Raw genomic sequence first — 23,264 nt, 5'->3', positions numbered from 1 at the left:
CCCTAGATGGAAACATCTCTCTCTCTCTCCTTACCTTTCCACTATGTAGTCCTATAGATTAGATATAGGTCTTTCCTGTCTAAGTGTATTTAACCAATAAATGTTTGGTGTTTAGTCACACAAGGATCTCCATGTGTTTTCTCTAAATAGCTGCAGTATCCAAACCATCCTCTGCTACCTACTCTGTAACTGGAGTGTGTGCTCATTCCTTAGTGCTCTGCTGTTTTACCTATTGTGGGTAAAAATCAACAACCTCTAACAAAAAGTGGCATTTGATTTGATGCGCTCTCCTTCCAAATGGCTTGTGGGGGAGAAGCAGCCTCTCCCCATTCCCATGCAGACTACCCACCTGCAGAACAGCTCCTCCCATTCCTTTCATGTGATGATGGGAGCCAACGAATGATTAATCATGTTAATCTCTGCACATTTCCTGCAGTAATTGGCCTGTAAATCATTCTCTCAGGAAAATCCACATTGTGTGGCAGTTGCCAAGGCCAGGGAATAAATTGCACTGTGGGTTTTACAGAAGAATGGCTCCTATAACCTGGCAATGTATTCAGTGTGGGTGCAACACATAGAAACTTGTAGCAAAGCTGTAGCCAGCCTGTCTCACTGGGGGGCAGGAGTGCGGCTACATTTTCAGGTATGACCTGAATGGAAAATCAGAGATTTCCTCCTAACCAACCAAAACTTCTATAACCTTCTCACTGAGTTCTACTGTCTAAAAACTGTTTTGTTAGAAACACATAACTTGAATAAGAACAATTATGTTTATGTCCAGTAGCTTTTACCTACTTATAGTGAATACTATCTCCTAAGAATGATAGTGCTTTGGAAAAGTCCACCAGGCCAAATCTTGGGTGGGCAAAGCTGAGCAGGTGAGACAGGTAGAGTGTAGAATTCTGTCACTTTGGGAAGCCACCAGCTGCCACTTCTTCTTTTTAAAAGAAGTGTTTGTATCCTAAAAAGAAGGTTTTATTTCTTAAATTGAAATGTCACACATTTAATAGTTAGTTTTTGCTGAGGGGTGTGAGAAGAAACATTAAAATCCTCACACAGCAGAGTATGCTCTGGTGGTAAAGAAGTTTAGCCCAAGAGATTATCTGGAGACAGTAGGTTGAGTTAAAAAACAAATAAAGGTTTATTAAGAAACTAAAACATCACATACGGAGAGAGACGTAGAACAACATACCCAAACAGGCACTAGCCTTCAAAAACAACTGAACAGTTCTAACTGACTCTTAAGTGACTAAGAGAGACCTATTAACATGACTCATCATGCCTCTAGTGGCCAGAAGACGTGACTGCGGTGCTCTTATGTTCTTATTATGGTCTGCCCTGGCTATGGTCCTTCTCTGAGGTTAAGTGTAACAGCAGAACTGGTGGGTGTGAGGGTGTGACAAACCAGACCTCTATCATCTTGAAGTGAGAGCATCACTCCACAATGTCTAACAGATCCTCCCTTCACCAATCCTAATCTTATCTGACACAGGAGATAGGGCCACTTTGCATCTCACCACCCAGAAGGGGGGAAATTAGAATACTCTTTGAACTATGTACAGGTGTGAGACCCACAGTCACCTAAACCCAGCTCACCCCCTCCCTCATGGCTTTAAAGCTAGGGACAAAGACCTGGCCATCCATGTTCCCCCTTTCCAAGAACTGTGAGAAGCTGCAGAGGTTTATGCTCTCTCAGCCAAGGACCTGCCTACTGATAAACGAAGGTAAAACTCAGTGCTCATAAGTTAGTAAGTGTTTCTGTATTTTCTTTTGAATTCTGTGTGCCTTTCTTTACCTCGTTTCAACCTATTTTCCATCAATTCCTTATTCTGTGTGCAACCCTTGTTTCTTAATAATGTTCATATTCTTAGAAGAGGCTTCAGTCTGATTTTACAGGTTCTGGAGGGTTACTTGCAAAACTCTTCCCCATGTGCCTCCTAAGGCCATTCGCTACTGTTGAGGTTTTTTTCAGAATATCTTGTTGTCTAGAGCTGGGTTGTGTGGACCCTGGCTGTACAGGGCCTGTAAGTCCCAAGCCAGACAGTTCTAGGTTGTTGAAGCAATGTCTAAGCCTGGTCAGTGGCTTTAGATCAGTCCTCAACTGGTGACAGCCTACCTTGAAGGAGTGGCATGCTCCTAGATTTGGGATCAGAGCAATCTCTCTACTGAGAGTAGTAGATCCCAGGAAAGCATAGAAGTCACCCTAGTTTCAGCACAGAAGGGAAGAGCCAAGTAGAATTATTATAAATCCTAGCTCAAGGTCCATTTGAATGAGGAATTTGGGAGTGACTAATGGCTGCACGGTGGTTCCTGCCACAACCACAACTAGGGGTGGCAACTAGCAGGGCTGTCCTTTGGGGATGGCAAGCAGGGTTACTGCCCCACTCTTTTATCCCCCATTAGAATTAACTGGAAGGGAGCCCTGCACTGGCTGATTTGCCCCAGGCCCCACACCCCACCAGGGCTCTCTAAGGACAGCCCTGCCAACTAGGGACTTTTATGCAACTATTTTGCGGACTAAAACCTTTTTTATTTTATTTATTTATTTATTTGCATTAGGAGGAATAGAGACTATTTTGGGGACCCAACAACTTTTTTTGCATATGTTGTGGTGTCTGAAGTTCTGGGGAGCAGCTGGAACATTTTGTTCACTCAGAACACTTTGCTCTCATGAGCAGCTTCTCTTCCTCTATCTCCTTCCCCTTCCTACTGACCATCCATCCAATGGGGAAGCCAGAGGGGAGCTTCTCCTTCAGTGGCAGGTTGCAGAGCAGATGCAGGAGAGGGATAGGTGAGCCTGGCAGGTACAGCTTGTTTCCTTGGTGGCAGCGGTGCTGGCAGTGAGAAGTTAGCAGTTAGCTAACTAACTTTACTTAGTTAGCAGTGACAACTGCTAACTGAGTAAACAAGCACCTTTTAAAGTGGTGAGTCTCTTCTATTTATCATGAGGAGAGCAAGTGGCTCTATCCAACCCCAGCACAGCATTCCTTCAGTGGCTGGTGCTCGTGTTACCTTGTGTTTCTTTTTAGACTATGAGTTCTTTGGGGACAGAGGAACATCTTATTATTATTTATTTTTCTTTGAAAACCATTGTGAAACCTTCTGCTGAAAAGTGGGATATAAATGTTTATAGTTGTAAGTACAAGCAAGTTGGCAACCGTGAGTGCACGCACCACTGCACCAGCATGCAAAGGGGCTGGTTCATCAGCTAGCTGGCTGACCTGCCTCGAGCCAAGAGGTGAGAGCAGACTGGATTATCTGTGGGGGAGGAGGACAGAGGACAGTGTTTGTGGTAAAACTAACCAGATGAGGAATTTACAGTTAAGAAGCAGGGACCTTGAGAACTCAGCCCCTAGATAGGAGACCAAGCAGACATACAGCTCACCTGGTCATCAGCTTCACAGTGCTGAGCTGTATTTATTCTCAAATTATCCAGTTTTTATCAAAATAAAATATAATACCAATAAACACATGCAAATTTTATGCAAACTGGAGACTTTTTGGAGACTTTTTTGGGGGGGGGGTAAAAGCATCCTCTATTTCTATTTTTTTGGTGATGGATATCGATTCACCCCCACCATCTGTACCTGGCAACCCTAACCACAATGGGCTTTGTAGGCCCAGATTAGGTGACAACCCATCTTTGTTGGTCTCTGCATCCTGAGGGCCCTGGCATAGGTTTTATTAGACTTACTAATGTTTGTCATCTTCTTTGGCAGACTTGCCTAGATGGCAGCACAAATTATTTGGTCTACTTGTTATGATGGGGTTGCCACAACAAGAAGGGAAAAACGCTTAAAGGAACTCAGCCAACTCCACAGAAGGGACTGTGGCAACCATTTCCCAAGTTGCAAAGTTTCTTTTCATCACAAGTGGCAATCGGGTTTCCGTAGGGCTTTTCCTCAACACACCACAGGAGGCTCTCCTTTAATGTAGGTGTAGGCTGCTGCACAGGCTTACAAGCTGTAATTGGCTGCCACTGTCCCAGCAACAGAGGAATTAAATAGGTCAGTGTTCCTTGTTTAGCGCCTGAGCCTCAAGCCAATAAAAGAGGCCCCTACTACATCATTAATGACCAATTGCTAAGATGCAGTCTAGGTACATGTGATGTGTAGATTCATTGAAAGACTTCTCCATTTTTTTTCCTTCATTTTTTTTTGCTGATCAGACAAATATTTTTAGGCAGCAGAGGAAAACGAAAAGTAATGGGTAGAGATTGTGTATAACACTTGGTCATTCCTTATTGATGAGCAAGAGTAGTTCATCCTGTTTGGTAATACCAAACCTCCGTTCTATGAAGTGGTCACAGTTTAAATACTGATTTCCATATATTACTGGTAGACTACAATTGAGACTACATTTATTATACTGAGTCTACTTTTATTGTATTGTAGAAGGGTTTTTTTTTGTTTAAAATTCCATTGTGAAATTGCCTGTGATGAGACACATCAATTTCAACAGACTAAAAAGTCCACGGAAGATGGTCCCTGTGCTTGCTAAGGAGAGAATAAGAAATTACAACTGCCAACAGTATGATCAGTTACTTTGATCCCACAATAGGGACCTGAAAGCAACTAGATAAACAGTGATATAGGACATCCCATAGCCAATTCACTATAAACCACTAACAGAAAAGCACCCTTCCTGGGTAATTTGTGAGATCAGGAAAGCAAACATTCTCTAAGGAGCAATGAATCCAAAGATGATTTGACAAAACAGACAGAAAACTAGCTTACATAACAGTACCTTCCTTCTTTTTCATCCCAGTCCTACCCACTTCTGTTAATAGGACACCTTCCAAGATCCTCAACACCCCCTTTTCATTCTGCCTTAGCAAAGCATTTGATCTTGTTAGCCATATGGCCAACTATGTGCAAGTCCCAGGTTTCAAGCCGCATATTCATGGGCCTAATATCACTACCAAGAGACAAAATTGTGCACACACACATACACACACCTTTCTTGTCATTTCTTTCTCATGTGTGATCACCTATGGAACAGAAAAAGTTCCATCTTCGGGTGAGACAGTCTATACATTTAGATCTGCAATTAATCATGAAATTTAATTAATCAAATTTAGATCTGATTTAGAGAAAATGTATCAGTGGCAGAATTTGGATCATATGTCTAGCACCTTAATGTCCTGCTGATCAGGAATGCCACAAAGCTGGAATTGCTGACAAGTGCTGATTACAGTGCCTCTTTGTACAGGTGGGGGGTTGATTGTGAAGATCCCCCCTTTTTTTACATCTAGCTCCATGGTGACTGGTGAAGTTGGAGATTCCACATCACTCCATTTCCAGCAATGAGTTATACTTTGGCATATAACCACAAGTACATGGATGCATGCATTTTGAACCTTTACCAAGTGCTACATGTACCAAAGGTCACCTTAAGTGGCGCAGTGGGGAAATGCTTGACTAACAAGCAGAAGGTTGCCGGTTCGAATCTCCGCTGCTACTATATCAGGCAGCAGCGATATAGAAAGATGATGAAAGGCATCATCTCATACTGCATGGGAGGAGTATGGTAAACCCCTCCTGTATTCTACCAAAGAAAACCACAGGGCTCTGTGGGCTCCAGGAGTCGAAATCGACTTGACGGCACATTTTACCTTACATGTACCAAAACAACAAAACAAGCAGCTTTCAATGTGTTATCAGTAGTTTACATCTCATAAAGAACATTTGGGTATGAGAAACTCTCATGGCTAGTGGCTATGTTAGAACTTTGCCCAACATTTCCAGGCAGACAGTTAACCTAGGCATTTGAGGACTGTAAGAGCATACTTGAGTCATGTAGACAAAAAGCACAAGGATATCTAGAGGGTAACGAAGACTAGGCCAGGGGCAACTGGCAACATTCAGCAACATGTGCTATGCCAGAAAACAGAAAGCAAGTTGCTGATCAGCTAGTCTATAGCTGAACTAGTAACTGTGGCTTGTGCAAACTGAGGAAGCCAACTAGAAGAAGAAAAACAGGATAGCAGGAATAAGGATGGTATCAAGACAAAACAGCTTTGGAAAGTCCTCTCTGTTGGGAGTCACATAATGAGGCCATTCACAAGACTGGGCTGATGCGGGGGGCGGGGGCAGGTGAGGGGAAGCCTGCACTTCAGTTCACCCCAGATGATCATTTTAGGAGCCTTTGGTGCACCGCCGCACACCCAGACGATCCGTGCTGCTCAACTGCAGTGCAGATCATTTGATGCCATTGTCCTGGCCTCCGGATATCCTACAATGTACTGCACAATGAGCACAGTGCTATGGATCTCCTCAGGCTGTATGCAGCCTGAGGATGCCACGATCCTGGCATCTGGGTTAAGGGTGTGCTCACACCTTTAACCTCAGCTATAAGCTGGGTTTGAAAACAGGGTTAGGTGAGCAGGCAGTGCCAGGATCCACACAGATTGCGGCACTACACACAAGCAGCCTAACCCAGGCTGGGCTGCCCTAGCCTGGGGTTAGGCTGCTTGAGAGGACAGCTGTTATGCAATCTGTACCCCAGATAATTCCTTTTTAAGAGAGAAGACAGTCATTGATGCATGTATAAGGGCAAAGCTAATTATGACTTTGTAGGTCAAAACCAGCATCTTGAATCATGACTGGAAGCCAGTGTCCTGGTGCACTGAGTATTCCTCATCAGGAATCAGGCTATTGTGTTCTGCACCAACTGAAGCTTACAAACAGTCATCAAAGGCAACTTCCATGCAGATAACATTTTAGTTGTCTAGCCTTAGTTGTCTAGCCAAGGTATGAATGATGGTTTAAAGCTCTTAATCTGAGAGAGTGAAAACACAGGGATCTTACCAGGTGGTGATGGTAGAAAGTACTGTTGTAGCCAGCGGCGTGGTGTAGTGGTTAGAGTGATGGACCAGGACTGGGAAGACCTGAGTTCAAATCCCCATTCAGCAATGATATTTGCTGGGTGACTCTGGGCCAGTCACTTCTCTCTCAGCCTAACCTACTTCACAGGGTTGTTGTGAGGAAAAACTTAAGTATGTAGTACACCACTCGGGGCTCCTTGGAGGAAGAGCAGTATATAAAATGTTTTTGTTTTTTTTAAAAAAGAGTGATTCCTTGATTTATAAGAATTAATCAAGACGCTTAATATTAGTTGCAGGAATATCTTATTTATTATTTATTTACACTAGCTAACAAGGTAACAATCACTTCTGTAAGAGGGGAAGAGCAAAACCAACGGAAGTGATAAAACAACCAATCAACAGAAGTGAAATCTAACCTCATCTCAAGGACCCAACATTGACACATACATACAGAGGTAACTATGCCTTAGGCAAGAAGTGAGACACTGAGCCTGGTCTTATAATCAGTGAGACCCAGTTTGTAAAGAGAAGCGGGTAGAGCGGGCTAAGCCCGCTCTCCCTGCAGATGAGCAGGGCGGCCGCCCACACGACTGCTGGCTCCGTGACGGAGCCGGCAGGGGCTGGGGAGTTTGGGGGCCGGGCATACTGGAGAGACCCCTGAGCCGGGAGGCTTCTTTTAAGCTTCCCGCTGGGAGTCTACTCATGAGTAGCCACGGTGTGGAGCAGCACCATGGCTCCTCATGATTTTAAAAACTGGGTTTGCGAAGTGCTCACTCCGCAAACCCAGTTTAAGGGGAGGGCTAGGTTGGCAAGTTAACCGCCAGGAAGCCACCAGGTTTGCCTGCGAGCCTGGTGGCTCCCACGATCAGGCAAAATCGGGCTAGGCTCCCCTAGCCCGATTTCATCTGATCGTGGGAATAGCCCCATTGCTTAGTTACACAGTAAAATTCCAACAAGTACTACTGGAGTGGATTTATCATGTCATGGAAATACTAGATTTCTCAAGACAAGGGAACATACGGCGCATGAAAACAAATATTTCCTGCCGTTTATCAAGTACAAAGCAATATTTGGGGTGCATAGTAAAGGGTTTGTCCTTTTGTAGGTGGAAGCTTTAATGGTCACATAAAGAGTTCTATTTGAACTGGGCAAAAATAAGGCCTTTGTGGATTTATTCAGAATTCAATACGTTTGTACCTCTCTGTGTGTGTGTGTGTTCATCTGAGATCAGAATAAGTCCATGTAAGTAATATGTACACAGACTTGTATATACACAGATGAATATAGACTCTCATGGACCTTAAGACCTCATTTATAGAAGGCAGGCAGAAGTGAGCAAGAAAATAATAGACTTCTGAGCAGAGGAAGATAATGCTATAATCTTTCTTCCTTTTATCCATTAATAAAATTGCCTTCTCTGTCCATAGAAGACTCCCACTTGTCATCCTCAATGTATGAAGCAGCATATGGTCCCCAGAGCAGGCAGCCTCCAGCCAATATGTCTGCACTCATGTGTGTGTGTGTGGGGGGGTGAGCAAACACATGACAAAGGTGGATGTTACTCATAGAGCAGTCTGCTGCCAAAAACAGAAAGGCTGGAAAGGGCATCAGCAGCTGGCACATAGCTGGCGTAACCAGCTGATAATCTAGCCCTGAGGGATAGTGTGTGCATTGAGGAAAGGGCTTCTTTGCAGCCAACAGAGAAAAACTGCCATCAAGTTCAACCTGATGTAGCCAGCCCTGTGGTATTGACTGAATCAAGGCTCCAGCAGGGGAAACAGCTGCAGAAGTTTCGTTTTGGCACCCCTTCTCTATTCACAGCTGCTCAGAAGCTCTCCAGCCACCCGCCCCCACCCCCAAGAAACACACAGGTGCAGGGCATGGGGGCCCCCATCAGGATGAAGAGGTGGGGTTGGGAAATCCACAGCTCCACTTTGCCACAACCATTCTTCTGATGTCTTTACCCTCTGCTTAACTCGCTCCTGTCAAAAATACTTTACTGGTACGGTAAAATATCTGTTGCCAAACTGACTGGCAAGAAGATATGAACCCTATTCAGATATTCTTCTTTCAAGGAGCTGGAAGTGCGTTGAAAGGAGGATTACTGCTTGAGGCATGTACAATCATCCCATTTTCTCTGATGAACTTTTTTCAGGATTTTGTATTGTTTCAAAAGCCTAAAAAACCTGTTTCACCAGAGGACAGTGGGACTGAAGAAATATGTTTGTGTGCCATGAAAAGTGATGCATTTCTCAAACCACTTTCAACTCTTTTAAAACTATTGCCTGGGAATTAGAAATGTCAGTCCCACAAGAGGAGTGTCTGGGTATCATGACTGGGGCCCCCCAAGAATGCCTGAGGAGGACTAGGCACCAGTGCTGTTTTAATTGAATTGAATACTAGTGTCTAATTGAATACTACTGTTCAAAATAGGTTGCTTTGATATTCTCTTTCTCTCTCTTTGCAAAGTTGCAGTTGTCAAAAGCATAGGATCTGGATTTAGCTTCTAATTCATCAGCAATGGTAAAAGGAAGGAGGCTCCAGATCAGGACTGGAGAAGTAGCAGAATTGTTTTGTAAGGGCTCGGAGCTGTGATAGCAAGAAGATTTTGTTTATCAGAATGGAAAAGAGTTGGCATGCCATGTGAGCCAAACTGTTAGAGCTGCAAAGGCTATCTAGAAAAGATGATCAGGGGTTTTTTCAGGGCACTGGATAGTTACAAACAGCGTAGAAGCAGGGGCGTAGCTATAAATGAGTGGATGGGTCCAAAGAACCCAGGCCCCTGAGCTCCTGAGGGCCCCGCAGCTCCATCCCCATCTTCTTAATTATCTCCCTCACTCCGAGGGGCCGCCGGAGAGAGGAGTGAACACAGGCCCCTTCTCCCCTAGCTACGCCCCTGCTTAGAAGAAAATGCTTTCATGAACACAAGCAAAGCCAGGCTAAGTTTCATTTCACACTGTGTCCATCAGAGCCATCTGTGGCTCACAGCAAAAAGCCGGCACTTCTGTGCCACTGCTTCTTATCTGGCCCTCGGCATCCCCTAATTAGATCATGAGCAGTTACTGCTTCCACCTGCCTTCCGCTGTCATATGCCATAGCTGTCACCAGCACATTGTGTCACCTCCCTCTGTGTGACAAAGGAAAACAAACAAGACAGGGGTGCTTGTGAAGAGGCCATGCATGCAACTGAGGTGGGGGGTGGGGCACAAGCAGGCACGCTTGCATACCTGCAAGCAGGGGGCATAGAAAGGCAGCCAGATAGACAGAGATAGATCTGATGCGACTAACAGCTGCTTATCCTGAAAATGATGGTACATTTTATGTGGAATCAGCAGCCTGTTTCTCAAGTGTCCCTGATGGTCAGAAATGTCTCTTGTGTGACCCCATTGTGTGCTCCCACAGGCCCGCGTTACCCCTGCAAAGACACTGATTCTCATTATGTGTCCCTGTTCTTTTAAGGTTTACCTGCTGCAAGTGCACTTAATGGCTAATGGAGACAATTGTGGTGCCTTTCAGCTGAGGATTCTGGATTCCCGAGTCAGATTCTGCAAGTATGCAGTTCTTCCAGAGGCTCAACTTATTTGAAAGCCCTAACTATCCATTATGCATTCAAGTTTGATACTTTTAATCCTTGCCCTTAACTGCCCCTCATTGGAAAGGTTTCTTTCCCCAATTTTAGAGTCAAATGGGTCAGAGGCATGATGAAAGGCAAAAGTAGCTGGAACAGTTTGCTAGATTTTCTCACATGAGTGCAATTCAGGTTTTGCCTGTACTGAAGGAAAACCCAGTTATATTCTGTGGTTTTATGTCTTACAGCTTACAAAGCATTGGCCCATGGCAACTGTTCCTTCCTGTGCACCCATACTTAATATAAGTATCCTTCTTCTCCCTTTTTGCATGTGTTGGATATTGATGGGGAAAACTGGATTCAGAAAATGCTGTCTACAGTTTCCATTCCTCCAGGACAAAGGGTCTTTCTCAAGAGCAAGGATTCCTTGTAGGACTCCTTCTTCCATTGTAAAGGGAACCATGGATGCTACCCACAATGTGAGAACCTAAGAACTTTTGGATCACACCAAAGCTCCAAGTAGTCCAGCATCCTGTTGTCTGTCCACAGTGGTCAGCCAGGTGCCTCTGGGAAGCCCAGAAGGGCAACATGTAGGCAAAAGCCCTCTCCTGATGTTGTTTCCCACCAACTAGTGTTCTGAACCTGGAGGTAGCATATAGGCAACTCAATGAGTAGTCACTGGAAGATGCCCTCCATGAACTCCCCCTTTGTTTGTTGTTTGTTTGCATTTATATCCTGCTCTTCCTCCAAGGAGTCCAGAGTGGTGTACACAATTATGTTTATCCTCACAATAATCCTGTGAGGTAGGTGAAGCTGAGAGGTAAGTGAGCCTAGAGTCACCCAGAGAGTTTCACGACTGAACAGGGATTTGAGCATGGGTCTCCCCAGTCCTAACACTCTATACCACATGCTAGTGGCCATCTTGTGGCAGCAGAATCTGTAAGTGAATTATGTGCTGTGTGAACAAGATCTGCATATCTGTCATGATTTTTCAATTTTCGACAAAAGCTGTGCTATTGTGAACTGGGGCAGGGGGATCATAATTTAGATATGGAAAGTCACAGCTGGCACATTTTTATGGTGCAGTTTGGTTAAAATGGGAAATATTGTTGCTACAATGTTCTGTGCAGTGATGCTATATCACCCTTAATTCCCAAATGTTTCTATTTCTCACAGTGCAGGAGTAATGCATATCACAGTGGCCTCAAATCAGCATAACTAATGCAGAGTAAACAACTAGTACAGGTATGACCAAAATTCTGACTGCAGGTGCTTTCTGTTTCTGACTTCCCTTGTAGAGTCCTACCTACCCAGCTCAATCTGTTACTCTTTTTTTGCTTCCCATCCCATTATTCCAGAGCTGGACTTGCCCCGTCACTGGCATGTTCTTGGTCATGCTATGGCCGATACGATAGCCTCTTTGTGACAGGGAGCCATTTCCTTATTCCTTGTTGCTATATAAACCACTTTGAGCAGGGGCGTAACTACTATTACGGTAGGCAAGGGGAGGCGGCTGCCTGGGGGCCCCCACACCTCGAGGGGCCCCCCCGAGGCAAGTTACATGTGAAGTGTGTGTGTATCAGCAAGGGGCCCATTTTAAAATTTTGTCTCTGGGCCCACTCCAGCCTTGTTACGCCCCTGACTTTGAGAACTGTTTGTTAAAAAGCTGAATGAATAAATCAATAATCGACATATTAACCCAAATGAAAGGTGCTTTATCACTCTGGTTTAGCCCTGGATTTATATGATACAACATCATAGCTAATGCTGTTGTGAATTCAGGAGAACAAAAAAGAAACCCGTGTAACATGAGGAAGCAGAAGTCACTTTCCTGTACAATTTCTCCTTTCAGTTTCTGTTAAGAGCATGCCATTGTTCATTTATGCTTCTAGGTAGGTAGACGAAGGTTTAAAAGCCCTCCAAGGTTTTAAGAAATGCTGACTGTTCATATCACTCTGGACTGGTTTCATTGATGAAACCTGCTACATTGTTTGTCTGTGCAAAGTGTGGAATAGTGAAAGGGAAATCTCCTCACACTGTGTGAAGGAGTGGGGGCAGGGTGAATATTTCCCTCTGACTCCAGGTAAACTCTTCCATAGTGCCTGTGTATCACACAAGTGCCCTGTTTTCCCATCAACCTGGACTGTGGGAAAGTCCAAGTGGTTTTTCCTCCTGTTTGTTTAACTTCCATATTACCTACTGCAGAACATAGTGTATCATCTTCAGAAGAGCCTTAAGGAAGCACTGCTCTAAACAGTATTCTATTTGTTATTCTGAAAGCGGAAAAACAAAAGAAAACAAACCAGCCTCTTCAGGCCATCTTGCTGCCTTTGAGAAGAGTGTGGCCATGTCAGGTTATGCAAGGTTGGACAGAGAACCCTGCATGATGGCTCCATGAGGAAGTTCCTGGTATATGCTGGGCCAACGGAAATGTCTTGGTTGAACAGAACAAATAGCTGCTGGACAATGATGAGGGAGACATATATGGGCTGTCAAAAACCGTACATTAACCTTCAAAGCTATGACAACACTATGGTAGCAAAGAAGGCATTGTTGGGGGGCATTGGTCCCAGGAAGGCAGTGATATCAATCATTCTGCCTGGAAGAAAAGCAGGGAGGCAAGGAGAAGAAAGCAACAAAAGATAAAAAGTGAGGGAGAGAATGGTTAATGATGGAGAAAGTTAGAACAATGACAATGCTGGCAGCAGAGGGAAGGAAGAGAAAACAGAGAGAAAAATAGGGAAAGAAACAGACAGGATTTTGTTCTGGCTGGGCTTGTGGAAATTGTTCTCTGTTCTCAAGTGCTGAAGGACACCTGCCATTGTGCGTCGTGTATTGAATAGCCCTGTTACCTGGCAGTACAGCCAGGAGCTTTAATAGCCTGTCTGTTGCTTGCAGGATGTTTACTTCACCAAGATTTGGCAGGCAACAAAGCCAAACGGTAGAAACAGGGGAGAAGAACCAACAATCCAAAGGCAGCTTCCTGACTAGGCCACAGGCTGCCCCTACATTGTTGAGTGGGCAACTTGTGTTTCTCATGTAGGCGTGTGTCCGAACCGGTCCGGCGGCCATTCTATAGAATGGCCGAACTGCCGGACCGGTTCTGCCCTGGTTGGTCCGGGTCCGGGTGGGGGGGTATTGCTTTAAGGGCGGGAGGGCTTGTTTACCCCTCCCGCGCCTCTTTGCCCCCGCCAGTGGCCGTAATCTACTGTAAAATTGGGGCGCTGGAAACCAGCCGCCCCAGCCGCCGCCGCCGCTTCCGCCGCGCCCCCCCCGCGAGCAAATTAGAGATAAAAAAGGCTACTGCCTACAAGGAAAGGCTACTGCCGCCCTGCCGCCCCCCCACCCGCCACCCGCAACCCCCCCACGAGTGCTCACCAAGTTAGAAGAACTTAGAGAGGAGCTCGCGAACAGAGCTCCTCTCTTATCGAAGCCTCCGGCCCAACTGGGGCCTTGGGCGCGTGCGCACGCGCGCTAGAGCTCTTTATCCTATAGAGCTTTTGCCGGAGGCCCGGTCTACCCGCCGGGAGGAAGCCGGGTAGACCGGGCCTCCGGCGATCGGCTTCCTCCGGCTTCCTCCCGGCTTCCTCCCGGCGGGTAGACCGGGCCTCCGGCAAAAGCTCTATAGGATAAAGAGCTCTAGTGTGCGTGCGCACGCGCCCAAGGCCCCAGTTGGGCCGGAGGCTTCGATAAGAGAGGAGCTCTGTTCGCGAGCTCCTCTCTAAGTTCTTCTAACTTGGTGAGCACTCGTGGGGGGGTGGCGGGTGGCGGGTGGGGGGGCGGCAGGGCGGCAGTAGCCTTTCCTTGTAGGCAGTAGCCTTTTTTATCTCTAATTTGCTCGCGGGGGGGGGGCGCGGCGGAAGCGGCGGCGGTGGCTGGGGCGGCTGGTTTCCAGCGCCCCAATTTTACAGTAGATTACGGCCACTGGCGGGGGCAAAGAGGCGCGGGAGGGGTAAACAAGCCCTCCCCACCCTAAAAGATAGGCTCCCCTTTGGTGCTGGTCCGGACTGCTCCGGACCATGCACATCACTATTCTCATTTTCCACACGGAACTTGCAGCATGTCATAACAGAGCTGCAGAAGCTCATTCTGCTCTAGTGGATCACCCAGCACATGGGGTGGATTGGGGTTTCTACATATGATGGTAAGTGTTGTATTCTTTTCAGTATCTGTTATGTTTTGTTGTTTAGAAGTTTGTCCCAGTGGGGATCCTGTAGAAAGTGTGGGGGCTGGAGTCAGAAAGTAAAGGGGAAGGAAAGGAGAAGGAGAAAATGTTTCTGAATAAACCTTTAGTTAAATCTATATAAGATTACCTTTTGTTTTTGCGGGAAGCCGTTATAAAACACTAACCTATACTAGAACACATAGTGAGACTTGAGCAATCCAGAAAAAAACTCTGTAAATGCCCCATAACAAGATGATTCCATGCTCAATCTCAATGCTGTTGCTAAGTAACAGTGATATCCTTCAGAACACGGACAAGCAGGCTATGGAAGTGTATTGTGATAGTGCTGTGCTGTATTACGTTGGAACACAGCAAAAATTATGCAAAGCCAAAGAATGACAAAGAGAAAGACAAGCACACAACCCAGGGACATTGCTAAGAAGCACATAAAAGATCTAGGACCTGGGCCCATAAGTAAGAAATTGGTATACAGTTACTGTATAAAGAAAAGCTAACACCTCCCCCTCAAAATAAATCCGCCACTACAGGAAATATTGCCAGGGCATTTTTCACACAGCGGGCTTTACTGCAAGACGTTACTGAGAGTTCAAAGGTGCTCCAAAAAACCGATGCAAAAAATTGATATTTTTACCCTGGATATAAATCAGGCTACACTCTTAACACGCAATGAAAAACCTGAATCGTGTGTGAAGTGCTCCTCGATAGCTCACAGTGACTTCAGGGGAAAATCTGGCCAACATGTGAATGCACACCCTCCATTCTGGAGGAGATGCAAGCTAAAAGCCCTCTGTGAAAAACGCCCAGGGAGAGCAAGCTGAAGCTATTTCTTACAGCAGACCTGTTCTTGCTCCATTGTCTTCACAAAGGGCTGCCTTTGCTCTCCCTCAGCCTTACTCCTCTACTTGCAGGTGGTGGTAGCCAGTAAGCTCAACCATGTTTTCTCCAAGCTACTGGTTGCCTTGTGGTGATGGGAGGGGACAGAAGAGGAAGGAGCCTCTGCTTGCATTCAGCATCAGACAGGTGTTGCAGGAACTCTATGCTTGATCAGATGTGCAGGTACTGTACAGGAAAGAGGCTGCTGCCATCTCACATGGGGGAATGCCTGCAGAGAATGCAGATCCCATGCATTGTGCATGGCAGGGGACTGTTAAGAGTAACAGTGTGGTGCTGGTGTTGTTAAAATGGCTGCAGCATCAGAAAAAAACTACAAATCCCAGGCCTACCTGCACCCTTCAGGGATCTAAGAGAATTCAGGACCAACAAAAATACCTCTTTAACAGAAGTCATGCTGGAAGGCAAAGTGGCTGGTTGAGTGCTTTGACCAAAGAGGATGGTCAAAGAGGAACCAGAATCCTGCCCCTGACCTGGGTCCCAAGCAGTGTTCCCTGTAAGAGGGAATCCCAGATGTTGTTGATTACAGCTCCCAGAATCCCTAATTGCAGTGGGCTTTGGCTGAGAATGCTGGAAGCTATAGTCAAGAAAAGCTGGGATTTTCTGCTAGAGGGGGCACTGGTCCCAAAAAAAGGAGGGGGAAGAGGAGAGAGCATGGTTGTTGAAGTTGCAGGTAGATCCAGTCTGACAAAAAAGACAGAAGAGTTCTGCTACAACAGCAGGGAGGCTTGCGACAGTTCTGAATTTTCAGAGGCTCCCTGCTGTTGTGACAGAACTCTCCCTATCAATGCCCAACAGAGGGCATGTTGGTCCCAAATGTCTTTTGGAAGGACACAACTGCACAGCTCTAGTGGACAGTCTCAGATGCCAAACAAGAGAATGATTAGCTCTCTTCTTAAGAGATAATCAAAGTGGCTCAAGGGCTAGACAATTCCACAGCAGCAAATCTATTATATATATTGAAGAATTTGTTTGTACTGTATGTTTGTTCATGAAAAATAAAGTCGTACTTCCTGATGACTTATAGGTAAAATTTTGCATACATAATCCTGCCACTGAAATTAGCCGAATGCTCTGCTTCTTACACCAGAATATGCTCGGTGAAAATCTAAACAAGTTTTTTGTAATTTTTTGGATAAATTCTGAACAACATACTTCCTGATTGCCTACAGAAAGGCAGAAGATCTTTCTCTGATTCAAATTTACTGTGATTCAAATATACCATATATGGTAATTATTCAATAAAATGAATAAAGTTCATTTGTTTGTTTGACATATTTGTATACTACCCAAAATTTATGCCTCTGGTGTTTGTATTTAAAATTCTTCAAATTTCAAGATGTTCCTTTACTTCCCTTTCACAAGCACAGTCATAATTTTTTTATTACATATATTTAATTTCTTGAACTCTCCTATAGTGTAATCTGTGCAGAAGTACTTTGCCCAGTCAACAACAGGCCTCACCTACTAGTGAGAAATAGATCTGAACAGCTCTTTTAATGAAACCAGACTTGTTGTTTAAAAACAACCACCACAACAAGCAGACATACAATCTTCTACTCTGGGCAGAATACTTTTATGGTTGATCTCTTCTCCCCTCGAAAATCACTTCTGCTCTGAACCTTGGTTTTGTTTTTATTCTAGTCACTTTATTTAGTAAATTTTAAAGTAACTGGTAGTTAAACTACGATTGGAGATTTTTAACATTTAAACAAATCACTCTGCCATGAAGCACAACTGCTTTGTACAATAAGTAGCTTAACAAGGAGCTGAGCTGTGTGGCAAAGTGTTCTGCTTTGATGTCTTGGAAATTAATAGGCCTTGTAGAACCTGAGCTTATAGATCAGTGCATTACAAGACCTCAACTAATTTGCAGATCAGACAGAGTAAACTTTGCAAAACCAGAGATGCTTGTTAGCTCAGATCTAGTCTTGCAAGTAGATGTTAGAGATTTGTTTGTTTGCTTTTGTTTGTTTTAATGTATCTCCCCTTTCCCGCAAAGGATTCAAAGGGGTTCACAAAAAAATTAAAGATCGGGAATAGAAAAACTAACTAAATAAAAACAACAGTGATTAAAGCCATCCATTAAAACAATGAGCAAAAACAGCCAGAAGACAATTATGAGGTGCTTAGCTCACGTTTATAAAGTGTGCTGTCGAGTCAGTGTTGACTCCTGGCAACCACAGAGCCATGTTGTTGTCTTTTGGTAGAATACAGGAGGGGTTTCCCATTGCCATCTCCCATGCAGTATGAGATGATGTCTTTCAGCATCTTCCTATACCGCTGCTGCCTGATATAGGTGTTTCCCATAGTCTGGGAAAATAATCTGGGAAACATACTAGCGGGGATTCAAACCGGCACTAGTCTTAAACATTTCCAGCCTTTAAGCATTGTTTTGAGCCTTTGTTTACAAATGTGATCAGATAAATTCATTGCATTCTTTAGGGCCTATAAGCCACAGGGCCCAACCAGATTTAATACTAAGATAAAGGGAATATTATCTTGCAGGCAGAGACAGCCAGCTCTGCCCCGCTTTCTAGGTAAAGGGGCTGGCCTCTCAGCCCTGCATAAGCCACTGCCTGCACCACAATACATAGGCTAGAAGAGGCCAGATCAAAATGTATCTAAACCAAATTCACACCTGGCTCTGTGAGAACTGGGGCCTTTAAACATAGCTAAGAATTCTTCTGTCCCTAAGGAATCAGGTCAGGTTCAAAAGATCCAGGATAGAAGGAGATCGGGCAGTCAGTTTGGTGAGATTTGAATAAGGACTGCTGCTGCTGCTGCCGCTGCCGCTGCCTCTACCACCTTGAGAGAGCCACTTGACTTGTCAGCATGGTGCATTTCCCTCTTTAATCAAAGACCCTGGCAGTGGCTCACCAAAACAACTAAATAAATGAAGAAGCAAATGGGATAGAAAGTGTAATGGTGGCTCAGGGCGTTCTGCCACCTGGCAAGCTCTGTATTTCAGGACTAGCTTCCACAATGCAGGCTTCTCTCGGGAGATGCTGTTAATATCTTTGCTTTCCAGCAAAAGATCCCTGCCGGGAACACTCCACTGCTGCCTGGTACAGGATGCATGTGCAGCAGACATGTAAGTTTAAAACTGTGCTTATGTTTGTGCTTGGCTGATACACATGGTGTTGCGTTACTTTGCAGGGGCATTGCCTTCCCCTGTGTTTGCCTCGTTTCTTAGCTTGTACTGTATTCTAGAGATTACAATATTGAAAGTAAAAGGGAGAGGGATTCTGGTCTGCTCGTTTTGCATCAAACCAAGTTCCTATATGTGCTTGTACAAAGAGCAATCTACAGTATGGCCCTAAAGGGTTCTGTTTCACTTCTGCTGCAATTCTTTCTTTGAAAAAACTCCTTGGAAGGAGTGGTACAGTTCCGCATAGCCTGTAACCTTTTTCCGAACAGGAATTACCTTAACGTCAACATGTGCACATCTGTGCAGATTCCATGTCTATGGACATTTATTTATTTATTAGAAACATTTAATATACCACCCAGTCCCAAGATTCTGGGCAGTGTACAAAAAGATGCAAACAAGGCAACATTAAAAATTACATTCTAAATTAAAAACTAAAGTAGCTAACAAAAAACAAATAAAGTAAACTACAGGGCAAAAGCCTGGTGAAAAAGAAAAGTCTTCAATAGAGATTTGAAGAAGGGGCTAAATGAATCTGAAAGGGGAGAGAGTTCCAAAGGAGTGGGGCAGCAACTGAAAAAGCCTTTCACGGGTCCTAGAGCCCCGAACCTCTCAGAAATCAGGGACCGACAAAAGGGCCATCTGATATGATCTAGCTGGACAGGATGTAACTGGGTGGGAGAGGCAGGTCTGTAGGACCATGTACATGCAGCTGTGTGCAGCTGTGTCAGCACATGTGCCTGGATACAAGCATCCATATATGTGTGCAGCTGTGACCATGTGTGTCCTGGAAGAACAGGAGACAAATCTCAAAACAGATTCCACACCCAGTAGCTCTCTAGAACTTCAGAGTTGGGTGAAAGCAGAGTAAGGGCGGTGGTGGTGGGGACAAACAGCTGCTTGCAATTTCTGCAGGAAATGATTGCTGCTGTCTCCAAGCCAAGCCCTAGAGTGGGATACAAACTGGGTGGGGTTCATCTTTAGCATGAAGATCAACAAACAACTCCTCCACGCTGCTGGCATTTGCAAGATAATCCCATTCACTTGCCTTTGGGAAAGACTGCAGGAGTTCACTTCAGGCACTTCAAGACAGTCAGGGTTATAGTCACATCCTGGATTTACTTTAACCTTACTCTAATCTTTACTCTAATCTAAATGAAACCAAGCTTTAATTTGAGAGAATGCAACTTTCTAGTCCTCGTGGCTGTAGAACATATATTGAAATAGGAAAGAGGAATTCTTTGAAGTGCTATCTTCAGTTTTAGGGCTAGTGTTTCAAGACTAGCTTAGCTCTTCAGAAAATGTAAGAAAGGAGAGGAAATGTTAGGAAACCATTATAATGTATATAGGACTATCAGTCGGTGTGCTTGTTTAAATTTGCAGGGTGAAAGAAGTACTCTCAATGGGAATAAATTCCCCTTAATTATAAAAATGTTCAACCTTTTTCAAGTCTGTGTACCACACTACTGCTACTTTGGCACCATTTTTATTCTAATTACTGTGTTCCTTTCTTCGTTATTTAGTAGCATGAGCAGTGTGTCAACTGAGGATCATATATACTGAAATGGATGATTTCACAATGCTACATAGCCAAGCAGATTTGCTTATGTCCTGACATTAATGAGGGCAAATTAAGCCACTTGAGAGTGAGGGAAATGCAACAGTTACAATGGTGATCACAATCAATCAAGGGTATCAAATGAACAAGAGGATGTCATAATGATACATAGCCAATTGAACTTGCCTGTCTTCTGACATCAGTGAAGACAAAAGAAGCACATTTAGGGAGCATTTCCTTTACTCAGAATGAGCAACCACTTTTCAGTGCAATCTTTGAAAAATTACTGAAATGGGACATCTTTTTATATTTCCAAAATGTTTGTAAAAACCACATGTGTACGAGCACATGGCACATGCACACACACACAGAGACTGATTCAACACAGCCCTAATTATTTTGTCAAGGAAATAATATGACCAGAGGATATGAAACAAATTCTGTTAAAAGAACTAATTAAGTCTTATTGTAATGTGTGAAGGGTCACACGTGTAGGTGCACAGCCAGTATGTGACATATGCACACTGCATTATGTTGGATCTGCTACCCAGAGTATCAAGGCATTTCCACAGAAGGCTGATACTGCAGGACAACTAGAAGAGGATATATGCAATATTGTACTTGTTGACAGCACTGCAAGACAACTGGAATGAGGGGGAGATAAATGCTTGATTCAAGTAAATAGATACAATTATTCTGGAAAAATAGAAACCAGTTGTATGCTAAAATGGAGGCATTCATGCTATATTTGGATCAAGGCTCATGGACCTAACCTGTGCTTGAATTACCAGGGGGGTAGTATCTTTTCCTTTTGTGAGGCACCTCCTAGCTACTGTTTTCAGTGGGTTCTAATTTTGACTAACATTGAGGGGAGTAGGGCTTGGGGCTTGTGGGTTTAATTAAAGCCCTCTTATTTCTCCCCTCTGTAATTCAAGCACTGAGTCTGCCTCATGAGTTAACTTTCATGCAGCACCGGAGAGCCTTATTGGATCATACAGTCCATCTCCTGATGGGTAAAGAGCAGGACAAATTCCTGCAGCATTGTCTCTCTCTGATGAGAAGTAAGCAGCTATTAAATGCACATGCTGAAAATAGGTGCTGAGCAGCTTTTATGCAGATGTACCACATCTGCACACCATGCACATGGAAAACATGTAATGTCCCCATATTTTAAGTACTGCTTCTGTGTAGTCATTCTGTATACTGCTTAGCATGTCTTCATGTGGTGGCTGAGGGATTCCCAAGATAATCCTTCAACATGCATTCTTTAAACTCACGGTGCCTTTAAGCAGCCTTGGGACTTCAGCCAAGAGCTTTCCACAGTTCCACTCTTCAAAGCACAGCTAGGAGTATTGCTTAGTTAGTGCTCTGAACTACACACCCAATTCCAGCATGAAGTTTGATTGATGAATGTATCTCAAAATAGCAGCACTTAAAAGAAAGCTGCTCTGCTTATTAATCTAGGGTGCAACTAACATCTGAAAGATGGAGAAGGGCCTGAAGACAGCTGCTGTCCTAAAAATATTGGGCTACTTTAAATCTAGCCCTAGCCAGTAGCTAACAATGGGATGTATAGCATTAATGGTGAGATGAAGCTGGTGAACTCTAAAAATGGTATATGTGTCACTATCTCCTCTGCTAGTTTCTAACCCCGGCAGGGGTGTAGCAAGGTTGAATTGAGCCCTGGGACAGAAAGTGAAGAGGTCCCCACCCCTGCCTTCTTCTTCAGAAAGGCAAAAGGGGCAAAGCACCCGGCCAGCAGGTGCTCTTCCTCGGGGGCCCAGGGACATTTGTCCCGTGCTTGTTCAATTGTAGCTACACCCATGAACCCAAGGCTGCATTGGTAGATGAAATTCCATAGACTTATTCAGACATTACTCTGAATTATGTGTATAGGTGTCTATACACATTAACATGTGAACCTTGGTAAAGGCCATCTCAGATGTAGAGTAGAGATAGTGTGCTGAACATAATGGCCACATTTGCACGTAATGAGGACCGGAGTTGCAGGGACCTGCGATTTCCTTACTGTTACATCTGAACACATGCAACTCATCCATTCTTCAACCTGAGATTTCACTCCTGAGACTCTAATTTGAACCTTCAGTTTGTAGTGAGTTTTGCTGCTCCAAACTGAAAGTCCAGGGAGCTTCATTTTCATCCGAATGCAGCACTGGAGGTTATACTGGGCTGGGCTGGAGTTAAGAGAGAAAGCTCCTCCCTCTCTCCCTCCCTGATTGGCTGTGTGGGCTGTCCTTCAAGCAAGAAGGAAGCCTGCACAGCCAGTTCTCCCTCCTCTCTGCGGCCTCGCTGACTGCAGAGAGTACGCTTTCCCTGTAATGAGACAGGAGAGTGACGGGGGGAGCAGAACTGTGGGTACATTGGATCTGCAGTTCTGCATGGTGGGTGAATGCAGTCAGTGTGTGTGTGTGTGTGTGTGTGTGTGTGTGTGTGTGTGTGTGTGTGTTGCGTGTTTGTTTGTTTGTTGTATTTCTATACTGCCTGATATAGAAATCTCCAGGCAGTGAACATAATATGTGAACAAGCGTACATGCATGCAGATCTGTTCATGCATATGCTGCACACAGATTGTATAGGATTGAACATAATATGTGAATAGGGCTAATCATGCACTCTGTATGGATTGTTTCAACATGATCTAATAGGGCGCCAGAGGTTTTCCAGACTTCAAGGATGATAACTGCTCTATTCTATCTGCTCTAAATCAGTATCAAAAGATTTCCCCAAAGATTTAATATCAGAAGTCAACGTTCAGACTAAAGAAACACTGGTGCAATGAATGCATAACATGTGCTACATGGGGCAATTTTTGTCAATCTCCCCTTTCCTCTGTAGTAAGCTATGACTCCTGAAAATATGTCCCTGAAGACTGTATGACCCTCAGGAATATATTTTCAGGGATCACAATCAGCTGTGATCACAGAAGGAAGGTGAGATCAACTAAAATCTCCTCTCCCCTGTATGCGCACAGCATCAATGAACATGTGCTTCATTAGTCTGGAAGTTGGCCAGAATTCTTACAATCCAAGGGAAAGAAAGGCCTCAGGATCAAAGCCATCACCA

General features: G+C 44.5%; 1 protein-coding gene and 1 long non-coding RNA gene across 13 annotated transcripts in view; one reads left to right on the top strand and one right to left on the bottom strand.

Annotated features, from left to right (window-relative positions):
* The window catches only part of ABLIM3 (actin binding LIM protein family member 3), a 196,378-nt gene that overhangs the window by 103,161 nt on the left and 69,953 nt on the right, over window positions 1–23,264 (bottom strand). The gene's annotated exons all lie outside the window — the stretch shown is intronic.
* LOC128345403 (uncharacterized) lies at window positions 14,642–16,731 on the top strand. The gene is made up of 2 exons (XR_008316443.1): window positions 14,642–15,636; window positions 16,499–16,731. It is a non-coding gene; the product is annotated as an uncharacterized LOC128345403 (long non-coding RNA).

Source organism: Hemicordylus capensis, chromosome 2 (assembly GCF_027244095.1).
Source record: "Hemicordylus capensis ecotype Gifberg chromosome 2, rHemCap1.1.pri, whole genome shotgun sequence".
Lineage (NCBI taxonomy): Eukaryota > Metazoa > Chordata > Lepidosauria > Squamata > Cordylidae > Hemicordylus > Hemicordylus capensis.
Note: the sequence above shows the minus strand (reverse complement) of the source record. Positions and strands in the feature narration are given on the sequence as shown.